Here is a 21,103-nt window from a genome sequence, read left to right on the forward strand (position 1 = left end):
TTTTCCAAGGAGTCCACAACACTGTCTCCATATCCTTGTCTTAAAACTCACTCTTCAATTCCTGATTATTTGGTTTCTAATCATACCACTCTGCTACAGTCACCCTCCAGTGGTCACCAAACACCAAATGAGCTGCTCCTCATATATCTTCAAATCTACACAGCATTTAACAGTGTTCATTATCCCATCTTTGAAACTTTCTTGTGACTTCCATAATGGTACACTCTTCTGGCTTGCTGTTTTTATTTCTCTGCATTTCTCACAGGAACCTCTTTCCTCCCAATATCTCCTGAATGCATGCATCCTTAATTACCCAGACTTGACAATTCTGCCACCATAATCTCATACACAAACTCTCCTTTTCACTCGGATCATTACCACCACAAATTCAAGTGTCATATTACTACTTGTCTGAATCACTAAGATAGCCTCCCAACTGGTCACCATGACTCTACAATATTACTCCCTCATCCAAGAAACCAGCTGCTTTGGTAACACTGCTAAAGTTTAGCCTGATTGTCTCATTCTTTCACTTAAAAAAAAATGAAGCATGCAGATTCAAAAGAACACTTCGTTTGAATCCTAGCTCTGACAATTACTCATTATGAGACCTTGAGTAAGTCACTTAACTCCTCTGGGTCTGTTTTTCTCTTCTTTAAAATGAGGGTTGTAATAGCTACTAAACGAGATGTTATAAATAAATCAGCAGACACATTCAGGTCTGACACATAAGAGATGTTCTGTAACCTTCAAAGGCTGTCCATTGCCTAACAAATATGATCTATATATGCTTACAAGACAGTCAAACTCGATTCAACAGTCAATGGTCTCCCTCTGCTCCTATGCAGGACCACCAGAGACTCTTCAGTGACATGCTGTGCAATTCTGCCTTTTTCGTGTGATGTGCTCAGCCTGAGATGTCCTTTTCCCAAATCTCCCCCTACCAATTTTCTACTAGTTACTTAAGGTCCAGCTCAAGCATCACATCCTTTAAGGAATGCCTAACATGAAATAATCCTTTTTCTCTATTTGTGCCTCTCTTACACCATGTATTCCACCCAAGTTTTTTACACATTAGTCTTTCTTCCTTATTAGAATGTAAACTCTTTGAGGGCGGAACTATGTGTTTTATCCACTACATCTCAGCACTCTGTACTAAAACAGAAGCATTAAAGAAAAATAATAGTGACACAGAATTCTGAGATTGACTTCCACTACTATTTATAAAATGTATCCCAAATAATGTACGTAGCCACTTATCTATATGCTCACTACAGAAATCAAATAAAAATTTTCAATAAACTGGGACATGTCTAAAGGGAGATACGACTTATTTAGATTATGTAATTGAAACACAAACAAGAAATAAGACTTTTGTAAATTTCCTTTATAGAGAATGATATGATTTTAAAACAGTTTTAAACAGTTAAATCCTATCAATTCAAAAGGATAAACCTTGTCATTTTATTTCATTTTTTTAAATAATTTATACAAATTATCAAGTAATTCCATTTCTGAAACACTCAAATGATCATACACATTAACAAAATGCAGCACAAAGCCACGTCAATGAAATTTCCAAGATATTTTGCAAAAACTAATCAGAGTTGATCATTTTTGCCAAACTAGAGTATACATGTAATTCTTGAATAGTAGACAGGATACAAAGTAAACAAGCAAATCATACATAAAAGGAATGATCAAATAGTTAACCACAGTATTGAAGCACAAAGTGATATTATGAATGAACAAAAAAAAGAGTACATCAGCTTTTCTGTCACACATCTAGTCTAGAACATAAGAAAAAAAACATAGAGACACATGTAGCAGACAGATGCAAGCAAGTACAAAGTGAAAGAAGGGCTGCAAAGATTAGAGCAAGCGGCAAGCACCTGCTTCTATTTTGTCTACTACATATTGTAAATAGTACCTGCTTCCTTGGTTGGAAAATCTCTAAGAGGGAACTGTACAACTGCATTAGTGTGTGTGCAGATATATGCCTATGCTCTCGTGTAGCTGTACTGAAAGACATTACATGGGTCTCAAAATTCAGGCAGGACAAATCTGGCTAAGTATCAAGATCAGCATTAATGGTGCATCTTTGCTAAGTCTCAACAGGTAAGAATAGATTTGAACTCTTAACACTCTTAAGTCTTCCTTGTGTTCACACAGCATGCATTTCAAACTGGACTAAGTGAGGACCCTAATGCTGTCTGGAGAAAGAGCACATTTTTTCTTTGGGTATGATATCGTCTATCTCTAGCTATCTCAGGTATTGAATCCCTGACCTCTGGGTATAATAATTAAACCAATTACTTCATATTTTAAGATATATAATCAGTGCATATATATAAATATTAGATTTCTAAGCTGTAAAAAGCATGCAAATATTTACTGTTCTATCTATGTGCAATAATAAAGATTACCTACAGTTGATTTGACTGAACATCTGTCTCTCAGTTTCTCTTGGCTCTTTAGCCCTCACAAGTGGTTGAGCTGACCATTAAGAGAAGCCTAACTACGGGACTATACAGTGGCCCTATTTTATATCACAGCTCTCTTTGAGGGTCTGATGAAAACTAAGGACCATCGCCACAGAAATACCTACCTAAGTACACATAGATATAAGACTTTACATACCACTGGGGTTTTTTATTTTAGATACGTTCCTAATATCTGATGAACTTCACTCACTTTCTCCAAGACTTGCCGTAAGTGTCTCTATAGCCTACAGCCTATATTTGTATATTAATTCCCCTCCTCATTCCCCACCCTCACCCCAGTTCTACCACTTATCAGCATGGTAAAGTGCTTTCCTGTACCTTTTCCTTAAAATCCCACAACTCTCTTGCAAATTAGATGACTATATGCATCATGCTGTACTATTTTAATTGATTTTCTTATTTTCTTCCCCACTGAAATGTTAGCTCCTTAAGGCCAGAAACTGATAGGTCCCTTTCCATAGCTCCAGCAACTAGAACAGCACCTAGTGCAAAGAAAGCATTCATTAAGTACCCGTTGATGACACAAAGCCATTGGTTGATAATTACTGAAGCCGGGCAATGGGTACATGCAGAGTAGGAGAGAAAGGGGGTTTCATTCTATTAGTCTGTCTTCTTTTGCATATATTTAAAATTTTTCATATATTTGGGGGGAAAAGTCTGGAAAAGAGAGACTTGTAACTATACATCAGTAATCTTCATGTACAAGAAAGAGTCTAAGAACAAACTGGACTTGTTCAGTTTTGCCTCAGAGAACTAGGATCATTGAGTAGAAACTAAAATTTTGGCTTCATATAAGAAATAATTCTCTAATAATCAGAAGCGTCTGAAAATGAAGCCAGTTCCAAAAAGAAAGAAAGGGCCCCTGCAACTGGGCTAGTTACAGTCAAGCAAGAGTTGGCCAAACAGAATGGACTACTTTCTAGGAGATTAAGGCACCAAATGGGAAAATGAATTCTAAGGGATCTCTAAATCTGCAAGCATCTGAAAACAGAGTTTATTATCATAAAACAGACATGCAGAAGTTAATATAAAGATAATTATGGATTTCATATTCTTTATAAAGCATTCACAAAGAATGAAGTTCTTTCTTAAAACCAATTTTCTTGTAAGCCTCATCTTACAGGCATTCACTCTCTGAACTCCAGCTTCCCTACCCTTCCTGCAGTTCCTTAGTGTGCCCCTTGGCCTCCACTGCAAATGCTGCCCCTACTGGAAGGTTCTTCAGATAGCGGCTAAGATACAGTTCCTCCAGGAAGCCTTTCCTACCTGACCACATCAGGTTCTCTCATTACATGCTCTCAAACAACCACAATCCTTTTCTAGAGAGCAGAGATCCCATGTTTTTGCTCACCACTATATCCCCAGGGCCTGTCACAGAGCCCGGCATGTTGTAAGTGCTCAATAAATATTTGTTAATGGATGAATGAATCAACATTCCCTATGAACCTAGCATTTTCATAAATTATGATCTAAACTGAATACAAGTCAACTTGCCAAAATATAACCAAGCTATTTCTTTATCAAGAGTGATTAAACTACCTCCCTAGAGGCTAAGGACAATAAGAAAATAGTTAGCTAGCTCCCAAGGTGAAATTTTTATACTTGTTTTATTATGAAAATATAACACATTTTCAATAACTTTTAGCTTCACAATAGACATAAGAAATTTATTTCCCAGAACTCTTTTAAGATTCTGACAAGCCAAATGATTCTCAAGTCAAACTGTAGGTTATTAAGTTGAAAGAATATATTGTATGAATGTGAAGTTTAATGAGGACATTTAGGTAATGAAGAAGCAATTAGAGTTTCAGGACAGATGGACAACTATCAGGTTATATAAAATATTTTCAAATGTGCCTTTGAAGAAAGATATGAAAATGCCCAGGATAGGAATACTTTGTGTTGCTAAGAAACAATCAAGATTGATGAGTAAATTCTCTCTTACAAAGATCAACTATAGTCATCTCATTTATCAGCACAATTCTTTGTAATGATTATTCATTTTTAAAACCTTTACAAAATATATTAAACTTAAAACAAAAGGAAGATATCAACTGTGTTTAACACTCAGAAGTCACTAAGGTATCTAACGTGTACAAAGACATTTAGAGTGTATTTTACTGACTTCCATCAAAAGTGGTTTTTGAGGACAAAGTTACAACATCGTACATTTAGTATTAAGATTGCAAGTGAGAAAAATATTCAAAATAGAAAAAAAAAATTCTATCCACACCAAAACTATCACTATAGCTAATACACAAAATATTTGAAATTCCAAATAAATTCTAACAAAGTTAAACACTAGGTTTTACGACTATTTTATTTTTATTTTAATTTAGGGGAAATTACTCACTTTCATCTTATTCAGAACTCTGTACTACCTGATAAATCTGAATTAGAGCCAACACCGCACCATGTTGAAATCCCCCAGACTCAACCCGGCTTCTTATAATCTTTAGCTTTAATTTTAGACCCAACATGAACTTTCACTAACACCTACACTTCCACCTAGGTCATCCACTCCATTATTAGTGCCAATCCTGGGCACAGTTCCTCCTCCACTTCAGAGACAAATGACAAAACTAAGGAAAAGAAGAAGGGAAGCCTTCAGACTGAGTGATGAACTCCAAAGAATAATTGTCTTTTAATGAAAGGAATAAAATTTACCTTGGAGAGGTTCGAATGTGGAAAAGACTTAGCCTAATGCCTGATACATATTAAATATTCAAAAATTGGAACTATTATTATTTTTACTGTGCTTTAATTTTGTAAGTTGATTTCCTCTGATATTAATACTAAAAAATAATACATTAAGTGATTTTCTAACATTCTAAATCTATAAATTAGAAAACACAAGACTCTAAAAGTCCTTTAACTTTTTATTATTAAAATTTTCTTATATACACATGAGTAGAGAGAAGACATTAATCAACCATATCACCTACCTTCAACAATTATCATCGTGTCAATTTTGTTTCATCTATAAGAAATCTATTCTTGAACAAAGCAAAAGTATACTGAATTGAGATGCCCTTTTACAAGTCTACCCAACATGTTGACCATGCAGAAAAGATGGGTTTCATGTAAAAACTTTATTTTTGTCTCTTACTGGTCTATTAAACCTATTCAGCAGTAAAGCAACCTCTGCTCTAGAGTAAAAATTCAAGTAATCCTCGTGACTTTTCTGGTCCCTCCTAAGTAACAGAAAATAATGCAATCACTTTAAATGGTAAGTCTCACTTCAGCAATATCAAATGACTAGTCCCAGATAGACAACTGGGGAAACTTGAATATGGACTATATATTATATAACATTATTATATCAATGGTTAAGTCCTGGGGTGATAAAGGTATTCTGATTACATATGAGAATATCTTAATTTTTAATATAAACAAGGTGAAGCATTTAGGAGTAAAGTGCCATTTTCAAAAGGTTCAGGCACACTCCACCCGCCAAAAAAGTATACATAAAATATATACTTGTAGCCAAATGTTACTAACTGGTAAAGGTATGAAGTGTTTATTATACAGACATATCTCATTTTATTGTGCTTCACTTTACTGTACTTCACAGATATTGTGTTTTTTACAAATTGAAGGTTTGTGGCAACCCTGCGTCAAGCAAGTCTATGGGCACCATATTTCCAAAAGCATTTGCTCACTTCCTGTCTCTGTATCACATTTTGGTAATTCTTGCAATATTTTAAACTTTTGCACTATTATTATATTTACTATGGTGATCTGTGTGTGATCAGTGATCTTTGATGTTTCTATTGTAATTGTTTTGGGGGGCCACGAACCATGCCTATATAGGATGGCAAACTTAATAAGTGTTGTGGGTACTCTGACTGCTCCAGCAACCTGCCATTCCCCCATCTCTCCCTCTCCTCAGGCCTCCTTATTCCCTGAGACAATACTGAAATTAGGCCAATCAATAATCCTACAATGGTCTCTAAGTATTCAAGGGAAAAGAGTCACACATCTCTCACTTTAAATCAAAAGCTAGAAATGATTAAGCTAACTGAGGAAGGCAGGTCAAAGCAGAGACAGGCCAAAACCTAGGCCTCTTGCGTCAGTTAGCCACGTTGTGAATGTAAAGGAAAAGTTCTTGAAGGAAATTAAAAGTGCTACTCTAGTGAACACACGAATGATAACAAAGCAAAACAGCCTTATTGCTGATACGGAGAAAATTTTAGTGGTCTGGATAGATCAGACCAGCTACAACATTCCCTTAAGCCAAAGCCTAATTCAGAGCAAGGCTCTAACTCTCTTCAATTCTATGATGGCCAAGAGAGAGGTGAGGAAGCTGCAGAAGAAAAGCTGGAAGCTAGGAGAGCAACTTGGTTCATGAGGTTTAAGGAAAGAAACTGTCTCCATAACATCAAAGTTCAAGGTGAAGCAGCAAGTGCTGATGTAGACACTGTAGTAAGTTATCCAGAAGATCTAGCTAAGATAATTAATGAGGGTGGCTACACTAAACAATAAATTTTCAATGTAGATAAACAGCCTACTCTTGGAAGAAGATGTCACCTAGGACTTTCATAGCTAGAGAAGAGAAGTCAATGCCTGGCTTCAAAGCTTCAAAGGACAGGCTGACTGTCTTGTTAGGGCTATTGCAGCTGGACACTTTAAGTTAAAGCCAATGCTCACTCACCATTTCAAAGATCCTAGGACCCTTAAGAACTATGCTAAATCTACTCTGCCCATGCTCTATAAATGGAACAACAAAGCCTGGACGACAGCACATCTGTTTACAACATGGTTTACTAAATATGTTAAGCTCACTGTTGAGACCTAACGCTCAGAAAAAAAAGAGATTCCTTTCAAAATATTACTGCTCACTGACAATGTACTTGGTCACCCAAGAGCTCTGATGGAGATGTACAAGATTACTGTTGTTTTCATGCCTGCTAACACAATATCCATTCAAGAAGTATTTTAGACTTTCAAGTCTTATTATTTAAGAAACATATTTTGTAATGCCACAGCTGCCATAGATAGTGATTCCTCTGATGGATCTGGGCAAAGTAAATTTAAAACTTTCTGGAAAGAATTCACCATTCTAGATGTCATTAACATTCGTGATTCATGGAAAGAGGTCAAAATATCAACATTAACAGGAGTTTGGAAGAAGTTGATTCCAATCCTTATGGACAACTTTGAGAGGTTCAAGACTTAAGTGGAGGAAGCAATTGCAGATGTGGTGGAACTAGCAAAAGAACTAGAATTTGAAGTGGAATCTGAAGATGTGACTGATTGCTGCAATCTCATAAAACTTTAACAGACGAGGAGTTACTTCTTAGTGATGACCAAAGAAAGTGATTTCTTGAGATGGAATCTTTTCCTGGTGAAGATGCTGTAAAGATGATTGAGGATTTAGAATTTTACATAAACTTAGTTGATAAGGCAGTGGCAGGATTTGAGAAGACTGACTCCAATCTTGAAAGAAGTTCTACTGTGGGAAAAATGCTATCAATGTATGCTAGAGAGAAATCGTTCATGAAAGGAAGAGTCATTGGATGTGAAAAACTTCACTGTTGTCTTATTTTAAGAAATTGCCACAGCCAGCCCAACCTTCAGCAACCACCACCCTGATCAGTCAGCAGCCATCAATACTGAATCAAGATCCTCCACCAGCAAAAAATTACAACTTGCTGCAGGTTCAGATGATGGTTAACATTTGTCAGCAATAAAGTACTTTTTAATTAGGGCATGTACATTGTTTTTTCAGACATAATGCTATTGAACACTTAAGAGGCTACAGTATAGTGTAAACATAACTTTCACATGCACTGGGAAACCAAAAAAATTGTGTTTACTGCAATACTCACTTTATTGCTATATTTACTTTATTGTGGTGGTCTGGAACCAAACTTGCAATATCTCCAAGGTACGCCAAACCACTGCCTCAAGATTTCTGTAGGTTTAAAATTTTTCAAAATTAAAAGACTAGATCCAAATAATAAAACTCCAAAGTATATTTAACATTAAATCTTATGTTCTCCATTCAGCTGGGGCTTGCCCAGAGCTGCCCACTGTCAGTGAGGGAGCGAACAAGATTCTTCTCTTCTCACTAAGGAGTTTCTCTTCTGCCATCTTCCTAAGTTTTCTGAGCCCACTAGAGACAAGGTCAGGGAGGGAAGAAAGTGGTCAGGCATGTAGGACAGTTCTTATTTGACTGCTACTGTACCAAAATGACCTAGGGCTATGTGGATATGGCAGGTGTTTTAAAGCTGATTTTTCCTCTCTTGGGCAGCTTATGCGCTTTCTTCCAAGAGTATGATCCTCCAATTGCAAAACCCCTGCCAGGGGCAGTGCTCCCTCAGCTAACAGTTTCCTCTCAACGCCCCTTAACCTCTGACCCCTCATAGTGCACCCCACAACTCCTTACTACTGCTGGAGCCTTCTTGCCCTGGCAGAAAATCTTCTTCAGCAGGATCCCTTTCAAATAACAGCAGGTTGATATTCATATTCTGGAATACATACATACACCTCTGACCTGATGAAAGAGAAGAGTGCAATTACTTCCTTAAAACCACTCCCACTTCCCTAGAACACTTTAGCTTTCCCAGTCATGGGTCTCTTGTGATCGCAACTGCAGGACCCATATACTCCAGTTGAAACTCCTCTCGCTAAGCTTGATGAAAGATTCAGACATCCCTAAATTGTGGGAGGCAGGGCTAAAACACACAGCACTCCAATGACATTCCAGAAAAATTTGCCTGGCGAAATCTCTCCCTCTTTTCATATCTCTATGTGAGTGAAAGTATTCAAAGGTCACGAAACCAGCTTTCCACAATTCTGCATAGAGTGTGGCACTTCCTTTGGATATAGAACTATCTATTGAACACTGATGCCTCAAGTGAAAGTTTCAGTTTATCATTTCATTATCCTAGGAACTCTATTATTTGGTGCAGTGCAGTAAATATATACATACACAATCAGGGAAATGTGCTGTGAGGACTAAATGCTTCTATACATGTAAAGCACATACGACACCACCTAGGCACACAGAGAACTCTCACTTATTGTTAGCTATTATGATTATTACAATATAGACTTCTTGTTTTACAAACTGCCTAGTCAAATGCTGGCAAAGATACAGAGAAACTGGAACCCTGTGTACTGCTGGTGGGAATGTAAAATGATGCAGTCCTTATGGAAAACAGTATGGCGGCTCCTCAAAAAATGAAAATAGACTGCCATGATTTAGCAATTTCATTTCTGAATATGCACCCAAAAGAACTGAAAGCAGGGACTTGAACAGATACTTGTACACCCATATTCATATCAGCACTATTCACAACAGTTAAAAGGTAGAAGCAACACTAGTGTTCACTGATGGATGAATGGATAAACAAAATGTGATATAAACACACAATAGAATATTATTCAGCCTTAAAAAAGAAGGAAATTCTGACACGTTACTACATGGATGGATCTTGAAGACATGACTCTAAGTAAATCAAATGGTCAAATGATACAAAATGGTCAAATGATAGAAAATGGTCAAATAATACAAAAATTCTATCAAAAGACATATATATATGAGTGTAAAAATACTGATTTAAGCCCCTGTCCTCTGACCCAACAATCCCACTCCTAGATATACACCCCCAAAGAACTTACACAAAAGACCATATTGAACATATATGAGGAGATTTATCACAGCATTGTTTGAGTGGCATTGGAGGCAACCCAGGTGTCCATTACCTGCATCACTTAGGTGTGAACAAACTATGTTTAGAAGCAATTAGCTAGAGACACATACCACAATACGTCTAATCTAAAAACAGCAAGTGAAAAAAGAAACCTGAAGGTTTGAACTTAAGATATCTACAATATAAAAATCACTCTATATTTTTTAAAGATAAGTACCAATCGAAGAGCATATAGCAAACACAAGCAAGTGGGGATCTACTAGGGGAGGTTTGTGAGGAAAACCAGAGTGGCAACTGGGGTTAAAGGAAAAGAATAATACCACAAAACAAGAAAAGGGTCTTGTCCAGACCGCTGATAACAGGACGTCATCTGCTAAGCAGGATAATTAATGAAACTCTCTGAATGAGAGGCCCAGAGAATTTTTTAAGCACTATATTTCCTTTTCCAAATACTTGTAAATTTTCACTCCGAGGCACTTTCATTTATATAGCATTTAATCTGACCATCTGTTTACTAAAGGCCAATACATTGGAGAAAAAAAAAAAAGAAAAGTGGGGTTTTTTTAAGCCAATTGTGATGCCAATGTTTTAATCTTTATTAAAAAATAACTGATTTGAACAATAAAATTCTTCCAACAAACCGTTTTTTAATACTTCAGTTACCATTACACAAAACACGATAGCTATGCAACATAACAAAAAATATATATCTTTAAGAAAATTAACAAACTATTGACATCCTTGCTGGTAATTATTTCCTAAACAGTAATTCTAAAGATGCAAATATCACTACCTGAAGTTGTAGAAGCAGCAATTGCACCACCTCTCTTATTAAACGCAGGATCAGACGCAAAATGTAGCCCTGAAAGGCTGTTTTGAAAACCACATCCACTACCAATGCCCACATGCTTTTTGAAGCAAATATACATATTAAATGCCAGGTTCCTTAAACTGTGGCCTCAAATCACTAATCAAAACTTCTGAAGGCCATTACCACTCTTCCAGGAAGCATGCCATTTTTATCTTTTCAGTGCCAGTCCAGGCACCCAGCACATCATGGGTCCTCAAGAAAATATTTTTTGAAGGGATGACCTCAGCAAAGGACAGTAGGTATAAATAAATGGAAGAGTGTATAAAATTAAGCAATGACAACTGACTTTAACTATCTGAAGGACTATCTGAAAATTGACTGCTCAGTCAGTGAAAGTTGTGCTAAGCAAAGCATATTTGGTCCTCCCTAAGATATACACCTAGATACAGGCCTCTAAGAACCAAAAAGGGCAACCTAACACTCAAGTGCTCCTCCTTTGTTCTACCATGGCACCCATCTCCACACCTACTCACAGCATATAGAAAATATCTGCATCTCTACCATTTGATTACAAGCCATTGATGGCTTACTTATTTGTGTTCATCCATGCCATCAGAAATAGTGCCCGTCCCCAACTTAAAAATATGTTGATCAAACTTCCTAACACATTCTATGAGGCCAACATCACGCTGATACCAAAACCTGACAAGGACACCACGAAAAAAGAGAACTACAGGCCAGTATCACTGATGAACATAGATGCAAAAATTCTAAACAAAATTCTGGCAACCAGAATTCAGCAACTCATCAAAAGGATCATACATCATGATCAGGTGGGATTCATACCAGGGACACAGGGATGGTTCAACATCCGCACATCAATCAACGTGATACACCACATCAACAAACTGAGGAATAAAAACCACATGATCATCTCAATAGATGCAGAGAAGGCATTTAACAAGATCCAACAGCCATTTATGATAAAAACTCTGAACAAAATGGGCATAGAAGGAAACTACCTCAACATAATAAAGGCCATATATGACAAACCCATAGCCAACATCATACTCAATGGGCAAAAACTGAACGCCATCCCCCTGAAAACAGGAACGAGACAAGGATGCCGTATATCACCACTCTTATTTAACATAGTACTGGAGGTCCTGGCCAGAGCAATCAGGCAAGAAAAAGGAATAAAAGGAACCCAAATAGGGAGGGAAGAAGTGAAACTCTCGCTGTTTGCAGACGACATGATCTTATATATAGAAAACCCCAAAGAATCCATTGGAAAACTGTTAGAAGTAATCAACAACTACAGCAAAGTTGCAGGGTATAAAATCAATTGCATAAATCAGTAGCATTTCTATACTCCAGTAATGAACCAACAGAAAAAGAACTCAAGAACACAATACCATTCACAATCACAACAAAAAGAATAAAATACCTTGAGGTAAATTTAACTAAGGAAGTGAAGGACCTATATAATGAAAACTACAAGGTCTTTCTGAGAGAATTGGATGACGACATAAGGAGATGGAAAGACATTCCATGTACATGGATTGGAAGAATAAACATAGTTAAAAATGTCCGTTCTACCTAAAGCAATCTACAGATTCAACACCATCCCAATCAGAATCCCAATGACATTCTTTACAGAATTAGAACAAAGAATCCTAAAATTCATATAGGGCAACAAAAGACCCTGAATTTCTAAAGCAATCCTGAGAAAAAAGAACAAAACAGGAGGCATCACAATCCCTGACATCAAAACATACTACAAAGCTACAGTAATCAAAACAGCATGGTACTGGTACAAAAACAGGTGCACAGATCAATGGAACAAAATTGAAAGCCCAAAAATAAAACCACACATCTATGGACAGCTTATCTTTGACAAAGGAGCTGAGGGCATACAATGGAAAAAAGAAAGTCTTTTCAACAAATGGTGCTGGGAAAACTGGAAAGCCACATGTAAAAGAATGAAAATTGACCATTCTTTTTCACCATTCACCAAAATAAACTCAAAATGGATCAAAGACCTAAAGGTGAGATCTGAAACCATAAGGCTTCTGGAAGAAAACGTAGGCAGTACACTCTTTGACATCAGTATTAAAAGGATCTTTTCGGACACCATGGCTTCTCAGAGAAGGGAAACAATAGAAAGAATAAACAAATGGGACTTCATCAGACTAAAGAGCTTCTTCAAGGCAAATGAAAACAGGATTGAAACAAAAAAACAACCCACTAACTGGGAAAAAATATTTGCAAGTCATATATCTGACAAAGGCTTAATATCCATAATATATAAAGAACTCCCGCAACTCAACAACAAAACATTAAACAACCCAATCAAAAAATGGGCTGGAGACATGAACAGACATTTCTCCAAAGAAGATATACTGATGGCCAATAGGCACATGAAAAGATGCTCATCATTGCTGATCATCAGGGAAATGCAAATCAAAACTACACTAAGATATCACCTTACACCCGTTAGAATGACAAAAATATCTAAAACTAATAGTAACAAATGTTGGAGAGGTTGTGGAGAAAAAGGAACCCTCATACACTGCTGGTGGGAATGCAAACTGGTGCAGCCACTATGGAAAACAGTATGGAGATTCCTCAAAAAATTAAAAATAGAACTACCATACAATCCAGCCATCCCACTACTGGGTATTTATCCAAAAAGCTTGAAGTCAGCAATCCCAAAAGTCCTATGCAGCCCAATGTTCATTGCAGCATTATTTACAATAGCCAAGACGTGGAAGCAACCTAAGTGCCCAGCAACAGACGAATGCATAAAGAAGATGTGGTACATATATACAATGGAATACTACTCAGCTGTAAAACAGAACAAAATCATTCCATTTGCAATAACATGGATGGACCTTGAGGGAATTATGTTAAGTTAAATAAGCCAGCGAGAGAATGATAATCTGTGTACGACTCCACTCATATGAGGAATTTAAAATTATGGACTAAGAACAGTTTAGTGGATACCAGGGGAAAGGTGGGGTGGGGGGTGGGCACAAAGGGTGAAGTGGTGCACCTACAACATGACTGACAAACATTAATGTACAACTGAAATTTCTCAAGATTGTAACCTATCATTAACTCAATTAAAAAAATATATATATGTTGACCAAAACAGGTTAAATTAGAAGATTCTCATAAAAGTTAAGAGAGAAAGATATGAATTCCATCAGAGAACGAATCGCAGACCATCTCATATTGCCCATCTTTACTGGGTGAACACTACCTAGATCAAATGAATGGACCCTTTATTTCTATCTGTTCCTTACTCTAGAACTGCAGCCATGCAGAACAACGTATCTTTATGGATAGTACACTCTTACATGTAAGCTTATCCACTCAACAAGCCACACTGGAGATCTACTTCAAGATATCTTAAAGGCTTCCTATTTTAAAGATTGATTACATAAATATTTACGAACATCAACTATGTGCCAGGTTCTAGGCTCGTCAGGTACTACAGGAGAATCAAAGATGAGTAAAGCATTCAGTGAGCTTACAGTTGAGTAAGGAGTATTTGACAAACATTCAAAGGACTATAAGATCCTAGTAAGAACAGCACCACCATAAAGAAATGAGAGACTTTGAAGAATGATTAGGATTTTGACAGGGAGTGGTAAAGAAGAGCTTCAGCAAAGAAAACATTATTACCAGAGAAAAAGACGTAAGTATAGGAATGTTAACCAAGAGCACTAGTTCGGTACGAAAAAGTAGAAAATAAGGGCAGAAAAAGCAGACTACAGCCTAACTGGAGACGCCCTTAAGTGCCAAGGTTAAACACTAAAACTTCCCTTTGTGAGTAACAAAGAAAATTAAAAAAAAATAGTTTCAAGGAAGAAGAGCCACTGAAAACTGAAATTGATCTCAGTATGGACAAAAGACTGGAGTAAGAAAAAGAGAAATTAGGAAAACTAAGAGAGGATCATTTTCAATAGTCTAAAGCCCTAGAAGTCTGCATAGCATAAGCATAAAGAAGAAAAGTCATCAACAAAGGGGTTGAACAATGTTCAACTATTTTTTATTGCAGTATATATATATATATAAATAAATCCTTTTTAGACGTACATAAAAATTTCTAATTTTTCTTATATTTCAATACTAAAAAAGGAAGCAACAGGGCATTTCTAGTGCTAGCTATGGTGGAATAATTGGCACCAGATGTGCCCTTTCCCACTGTAATCAACCAGAAAATGGTATAAAATACAGAAACCTGTTTTCAGACATTGCACAACATGGCAGTATAGAACTGTCACCTCTGAAGAAGGGAAAGCGATAAGGTGAACCCTATGGTTTCTCCAGTTTTCTACCTAGAGGCACTCTATGGACCACGGTGCAAGGAGACAAAAAGTGCAAGGTGGTCTAGCTGAGCTGAGGAAACAGATATGAGTTTTAGGAAAGCTGAGGTGACTAGAATTTGTATGGATACAGTGCATAAGAGAAAGGAGCGATGCAGGAAAAAAGCTCCACATATCCACATAGGGATCCAATATACACATTTCTGAGGAATATTATAATATTATAAGACTCTATGAGGCTGGCGGAAGAGCAAATACAAGAGAGTAACAAGCTGAACACTACCCCAAGTCACATAGGCTAAAAGACATTCAAGATTAGAACAGGAGAGGAAAGAGACATCATTGATCATACATGGCATTCGGGAAGGATGAAAAAGGGTCACACTTTAGTTACAGGACTAAATTAGCTCTAGAATAAAGGCTAGTCAAGAACAATCCTAACAAAGCTTAAAAATCAGGCTCAAGAAGATCAAGCTGATACACAAAGAACTTAAAACTACATGCCAAAACCAACACATTTAAAAAAGAAAACAAAATCAGGACACTCAATAATATAACGTTCACAATGCCCATCAGCCAACCAAAAATTACCACACGTGAAGAAGAAAAATGTGACTCATAACCAAGACAAAACAATAGAAAACAGACTTAGAAATGGCAGAAATGATGGAACCAGCACACTAGGACTTTAAAACAGCAAGTGTATTAAAATGGTACTCAAGAATGTATTTAAGAATTTATTTTTAAGTGTAACGATGATGAAAGAAATGAAAGCTACTTTGAAAAGCAGAACTTCCAGAGACAAAATCAAAACATCTTTTTAAAAAAATTCACTAGATGGTCTTGCAACAATGCAGAAGACAAGATCATTTAACTTGAAAGCATAACAATAAAAACTGTCCAAATAGAAGAAAAGGAAAAAGATGCTGAGAAAAAGTGAAGTGAGCCTCAGTGACCTGTGGAATAATATCCAGTCATCAATCATATGTGTAACTGGAATCCAAGAGAGAAGCAGAAAAAAATTTTGAAAAAGTAACAACCTAAAAGTTTTCAAATTTGAAAACCATAAACCTACAGATGCAAGAAACTCAATGAACCTCAAGCAGGATGCATTAAAAAAACTACATCAAGACACATCATATTTTTTAAAAAAACTAAAAACTGGTGGTAAAAAGAATATCTTAAAAGCACAGAAGTATTAAAAAAACCCCACAATATTAGATTCACAGGGAACAAAGACAAGGAATCCCAATGACTACTCATCCAAAGAAAAGAAAAAAAATGTAAGCCAGAAGACAATGGAAAGATATTTTTTAAAGAGGTGGAAGAAAAAGAAGAAAAGAACAACTGTCAGGATACAATTTAAAAGTAAAGGGTAAATGAAATATTTTCAGATAAAGGGTCAGAATTTGTTGATAGTAGACCTAGTCTATAAGAAATGTTGAAGTTCAACAAATTGAAGAAAACTTTTACTATATGGAAGCACAGATCTACATGAAGGAATGAAGACCACAAGAAAAGGTAAACATGCAGGTAAATATAAGAGACTTTTTTCTCATTTTTTAAATTTCACTAAAATAAAATTGACTGTTTAAAGAAAAAAATTAAAAATACTGATACTTTACACAATACACAGAAGTAAAACATACAGTACTACAAAGAATAGGAGGGAAGAAATGTCAAATATTATTGCAAAGCTCTTACATTACACATAAAGTGGCATAATATTATTTGAATATAGACTGTGATAAAATGTGTATTGTAAATCCTATAGGAAGCACTAAATTAAAAAATACACAAAGATGTATAGCTAATATCCCAAAAGATGAGGTAAAAAGAAATACTAAGAAGACACTAAACTAATCCTAAAGAAAGCAGGAAAAGAAGATAAAAGGAATAAAGAACAGATGGGGAAAAGAGATATATTTCTAGTGAAATACATGTATTTCACTAGATGTATTCACTAGATATGTATGAAATACATATATTTCACTAGAAATATGTCTATTCAGATACTTTGCACATTTTTAAATTGTCTTTTGATTACTGAATTGTAAAAGTTCTTTATATATTGTGGATATAAGTCCCTTACTGGAGATAGGACTTGCAAATATTTTCTCCCATTTGGCAGTTTGGCTTTTCACTTTCTTGACAGTGTTTTTTGAAGTATAAAAGTTTTTAATTTTGATGAAGTCCTATTTACCTATTTTTGTTCTTATGTCACTTGTTCTTTTGGTGTCTTCTAAAAAGACTGTGCTTAACCCAAGCACATGAAGATTTACTCTTATGCTTTCTTCTAAGAGTTTTATAGTTTTAGTTCTTACATTTGGGTCTATAACCCATTTTGCATTAATTTTAACAGATAGTGTCAGGAAAGCGTTAACTTTATTCTCTTGCTAATGGATCCACAATTGTTCTAGCACCATTTGTTGAAAAGACTATTCTTTCCCTATTAAATTGTCTTGGCACTCTTGTCAAAAACCAATTTAACATAAATGTTAGGGTTTATTTCTGAACTCTCAATCCTATTCCACTGACCTATATGTCTATCAGTATACCAGTATTACACTGTCTTGACTACTGCAGCTTTGTAATAAGTTTTGAAATCAGGATGAGTCCTTCACTTTTCTTCTCCTTTTTCAAGATTGTTTTGACTATTCTGGGTAAGCTGAATTTCCAAATTTTAGGATCATTTTCATTTTCTAAAAAGAAAAAGGCAGCTAGAATTTTGACAGAGATTGCTTTGAATCTGTAGACCACTTGGAGGAGTACTGTCATCTTAACAATACTAAGTCTTTTGATACACAAACATAAAATGTCTTTCTATTTATTTCTTTAATTTCTTCCAGCAATTTTTGTAGGTTTCAGAGTACAATTTTTCTACTCCTTTTGTTAAATTTGTTCCTATTTGATTTTTTGTTACTATTGTAAATGGAATTTTCTTAATTTCACTTTTATGTTGTTCATTGCTAGTATGTAGAAATACTATTGATACCTGTATATTTCTCTTGTACCTTGCAATTTGCTGATCATTTACTAGTTATAATAGATTTTAAAGGATTCCTTAGGACTTTCTATAAAGGAGTTCCTGTCATTTGCAAATAGAGATAGTTCTACTTTTTTCCATTCTGGATGCTTTTATTTCTTTTCTTTACCTAATTGTCTTGACTGGAACCTCCAATACAATACTACATAGAATTGGTGACAGCAACATTGTTGCCTTGTTCCTCATCTTCAGGAGAAGCATTCTCTCTTTCACCATTAAGTAAGAGGTTAGCTGTATTTTTACACAGATACCTTTTATCATGTTGAGGAAATTTCCTTTTATTCCTGGTTTAAGTGTTTTAATCATAAAAGGGTGTTGGATTTCGTCAAGTGATTTATCTAATGAGACAATCATCTCGTTTATACCAAAATCTGACAGAGATTTACGTTGCCCAATCTCAGTCAGCTCAAGCTGCCTTGAGAAAATATCACAGACTGAGTGGCTCAACAACAGGAATTTATTTCTCACAGTTCTGCAGCCCAAGAAGCCCAAAATCAAGGTGCTGGCCAATTTGCTTCCCCGGTGGTGAGGACCTTCCTCCTGGCTTTCAAAAAGTTGCCTACTTGCTGTGTCCTCACGTGGGGGAGAGGGCAAGAGAGAGAGCTCTGGTCTCTTCCTCTTCTTATAAGGACACCAGTCACATTATGGGGACCCCATCCACATGAGCTTATCAAAGCCTAACTGCTTCCAAAAGGTCCTGCTTCGAAATATCATCACATTGGGACTTAAGGCTTCAACATACGAATTTTGGGGAGTCACAAACATTCGGTCCATAACACTTCCTCAAAAAAAATGATATCCCTCAAAAACAGAGATTTACAAATCATTAACAAAATATTACAAACCAAATTAGGCAGAATATTAAAAAGACAATACATCATAACCAAATGGGGATTTGAAATACAAAGGCTGGTCTAGGATCTAAAATCCAATCAATGAAATTCATCATATTAAGAAATTCAAAAAGAAAACCAAATGATTCTATAGATACAGAAAAAGCCTATGACAAAATCCAACATTCATTTATAATAAAAGCTCTTAGCATACTAAAAATAAAACCGAAATTGCTCTACCTGATATAGGGCATCTATAAGAAATTTACAGTTAACATCACATATAATAATGAGAGTCTGAAAGCTTTCTCCTCATGACCAGGAACAGGGCAAGGAAGTTCACTCTCACCACTTCTATTTAACACTGCACTAGAGGTCCTAGTCAGTGCATTAAGAAAGAAAGAAAGAAAAGACATAAAGATTAGAAAGAAAGATGTAAAACTCTCTTTGTAATTAACACCATCATTTATGTAGTGCATCCTGAGGAATTCACAAAAAAAAAGCACAAAGAATTACTGGATGAATTAATAAGGTAGCAGGATACACATTCAACATGTAAAAATCAGTTGTATTTATTTTTTTAAATAGCATTTTTAATAGCATCCAAAAATATAATTCATTTCCTATCACTTAGGATAAATTTAACAAAGGACATTAAAGACCAGCACAAAGAAAACTATAAAACCTTGCTGAGAGAAATTAAAGAATAAGTAAATAAACGGAGATATACCATGTCTGTGGATTGGAATAACTCAATATTGTTTAGAAATTAATCCTACCCAAGTTGATCTATAGATTTGATGCAATGCCAATCAAAACTCCTACAGGCATTTTGTATAAACATACAAGCCAATTCTATAATTGATAGGGAAATGGAAAAAACTTAGAGGACATAAACAAGTTCAAGAAAGAACAAAGTTAGAAAACTTATACCACTGATTTCAAGACTTAGTATGAAACAGTTTGCTGTTGACATGACATACAGACCAATATAACATAACAGAGTGTAGGAAAAGATCCATATATATATATGATCAGTTGATTCTTCTTTTTTCTTTTCTTTTCTTTTTTTTTTTTTTTGGTGAGGAAGACTGGCCCCAAGCTAACAGCTGCTGTTAATCTTTCTCTTTTTTTTGCTGAGGAAGATTAGCCCTGTGCTAACACTTGTTGCCAATCTTCCTCTTTCTTTGCTGAGGAGGATTAGCCCTGAGGTAACATCGGTGCCCATCCTCCTCTATTTTGTATATGGGACACCGCCACAGCATGACTTGATGAGTGATGCATAGGTGCATAGGTCCATGCCCAGGATCTGAACCTGCAAACCCCAGGCCACTGAAGCAGAGTGCAGAGTGCATGAACTTAACCACTATGCCAGGGGATGGGGCCCCCAATCAGCTGATTTTTAACAAAAGTTTCAAGATAACTCAAAGAAGAGAGGATAGTTTTTTCAACAACAAATGGTCCTTGAACAACTAGATACGAAAAAGAATGAACCTTGATCCCTAACTCATACTCTACACAAAAATTACCTCAAAATGGACCAGAGACCTAATGTAAAAGCTAAAACTATAAAACTTTTAGAAGAAAACACAGGAGAAAATCTGCACAACCTGGAGTTAATCAAAGACTTTTTAGACAAACCCCACCTCCCCCAAAAAATGAAAGGAAAAAAGCACAGACTAGAAAAACAAAATATTGATAAACTAGATTTATTCAAAATTTAAAACTTCTGCTCAATCAATGAAAGAAAAGAGCAATCTACAGGCCAGGAGAAAATATGTCTGACAACGAAATTGTATCCATGTTTATAAAGATCTCTTATAACTGAATGACAAGAAAACAACCTAATTTTTTAAAACGGCAAAAGATTTGGATACTTCACAAAAGAAGATAAACAAATGGCCAATAAGTAAA

At 35.8% G+C, this 21,103-nt stretch overlaps 1 protein-coding gene across 41 annotated transcripts in view; it reads right to left on the reverse strand.

Annotated features, from left to right (window-relative positions):
• Nucleotides 1–21,103, reverse strand: part of GTDC1 (glycosyltransferase like domain containing 1) — a 424,081-nt gene that overhangs the window by 377,981 nt on the left and 24,997 nt on the right. For 20 of the 41 annotated variants that reach the window (XR_011528722.1, XR_011528719.1, XR_011528724.1 and 17 more), the window contains 2 exons: nt 8,896–9,003; nt 8,336–8,421 (listed from right to left, as the gene is read on the reverse strand). The exons of the other annotated variants lie outside the window; for them this stretch is intronic. The gene's annotated coding sequence lies outside the window, so the exon portion shown is untranslated. The remainder of the gene's footprint in view (nt 1–8,335; nt 8,422–8,895; nt 9,004–21,103) is intronic. 41 annotated transcript variants of the gene reach the window in all.

Source organism: Equus przewalskii, chromosome 17, assembly GCF_037783145.1.
Source record: "Equus przewalskii isolate Varuska chromosome 17, EquPr2, whole genome shotgun sequence".
NCBI lineage: Eukaryota > Metazoa > Chordata > Mammalia > Perissodactyla > Equidae > Equus > Equus przewalskii.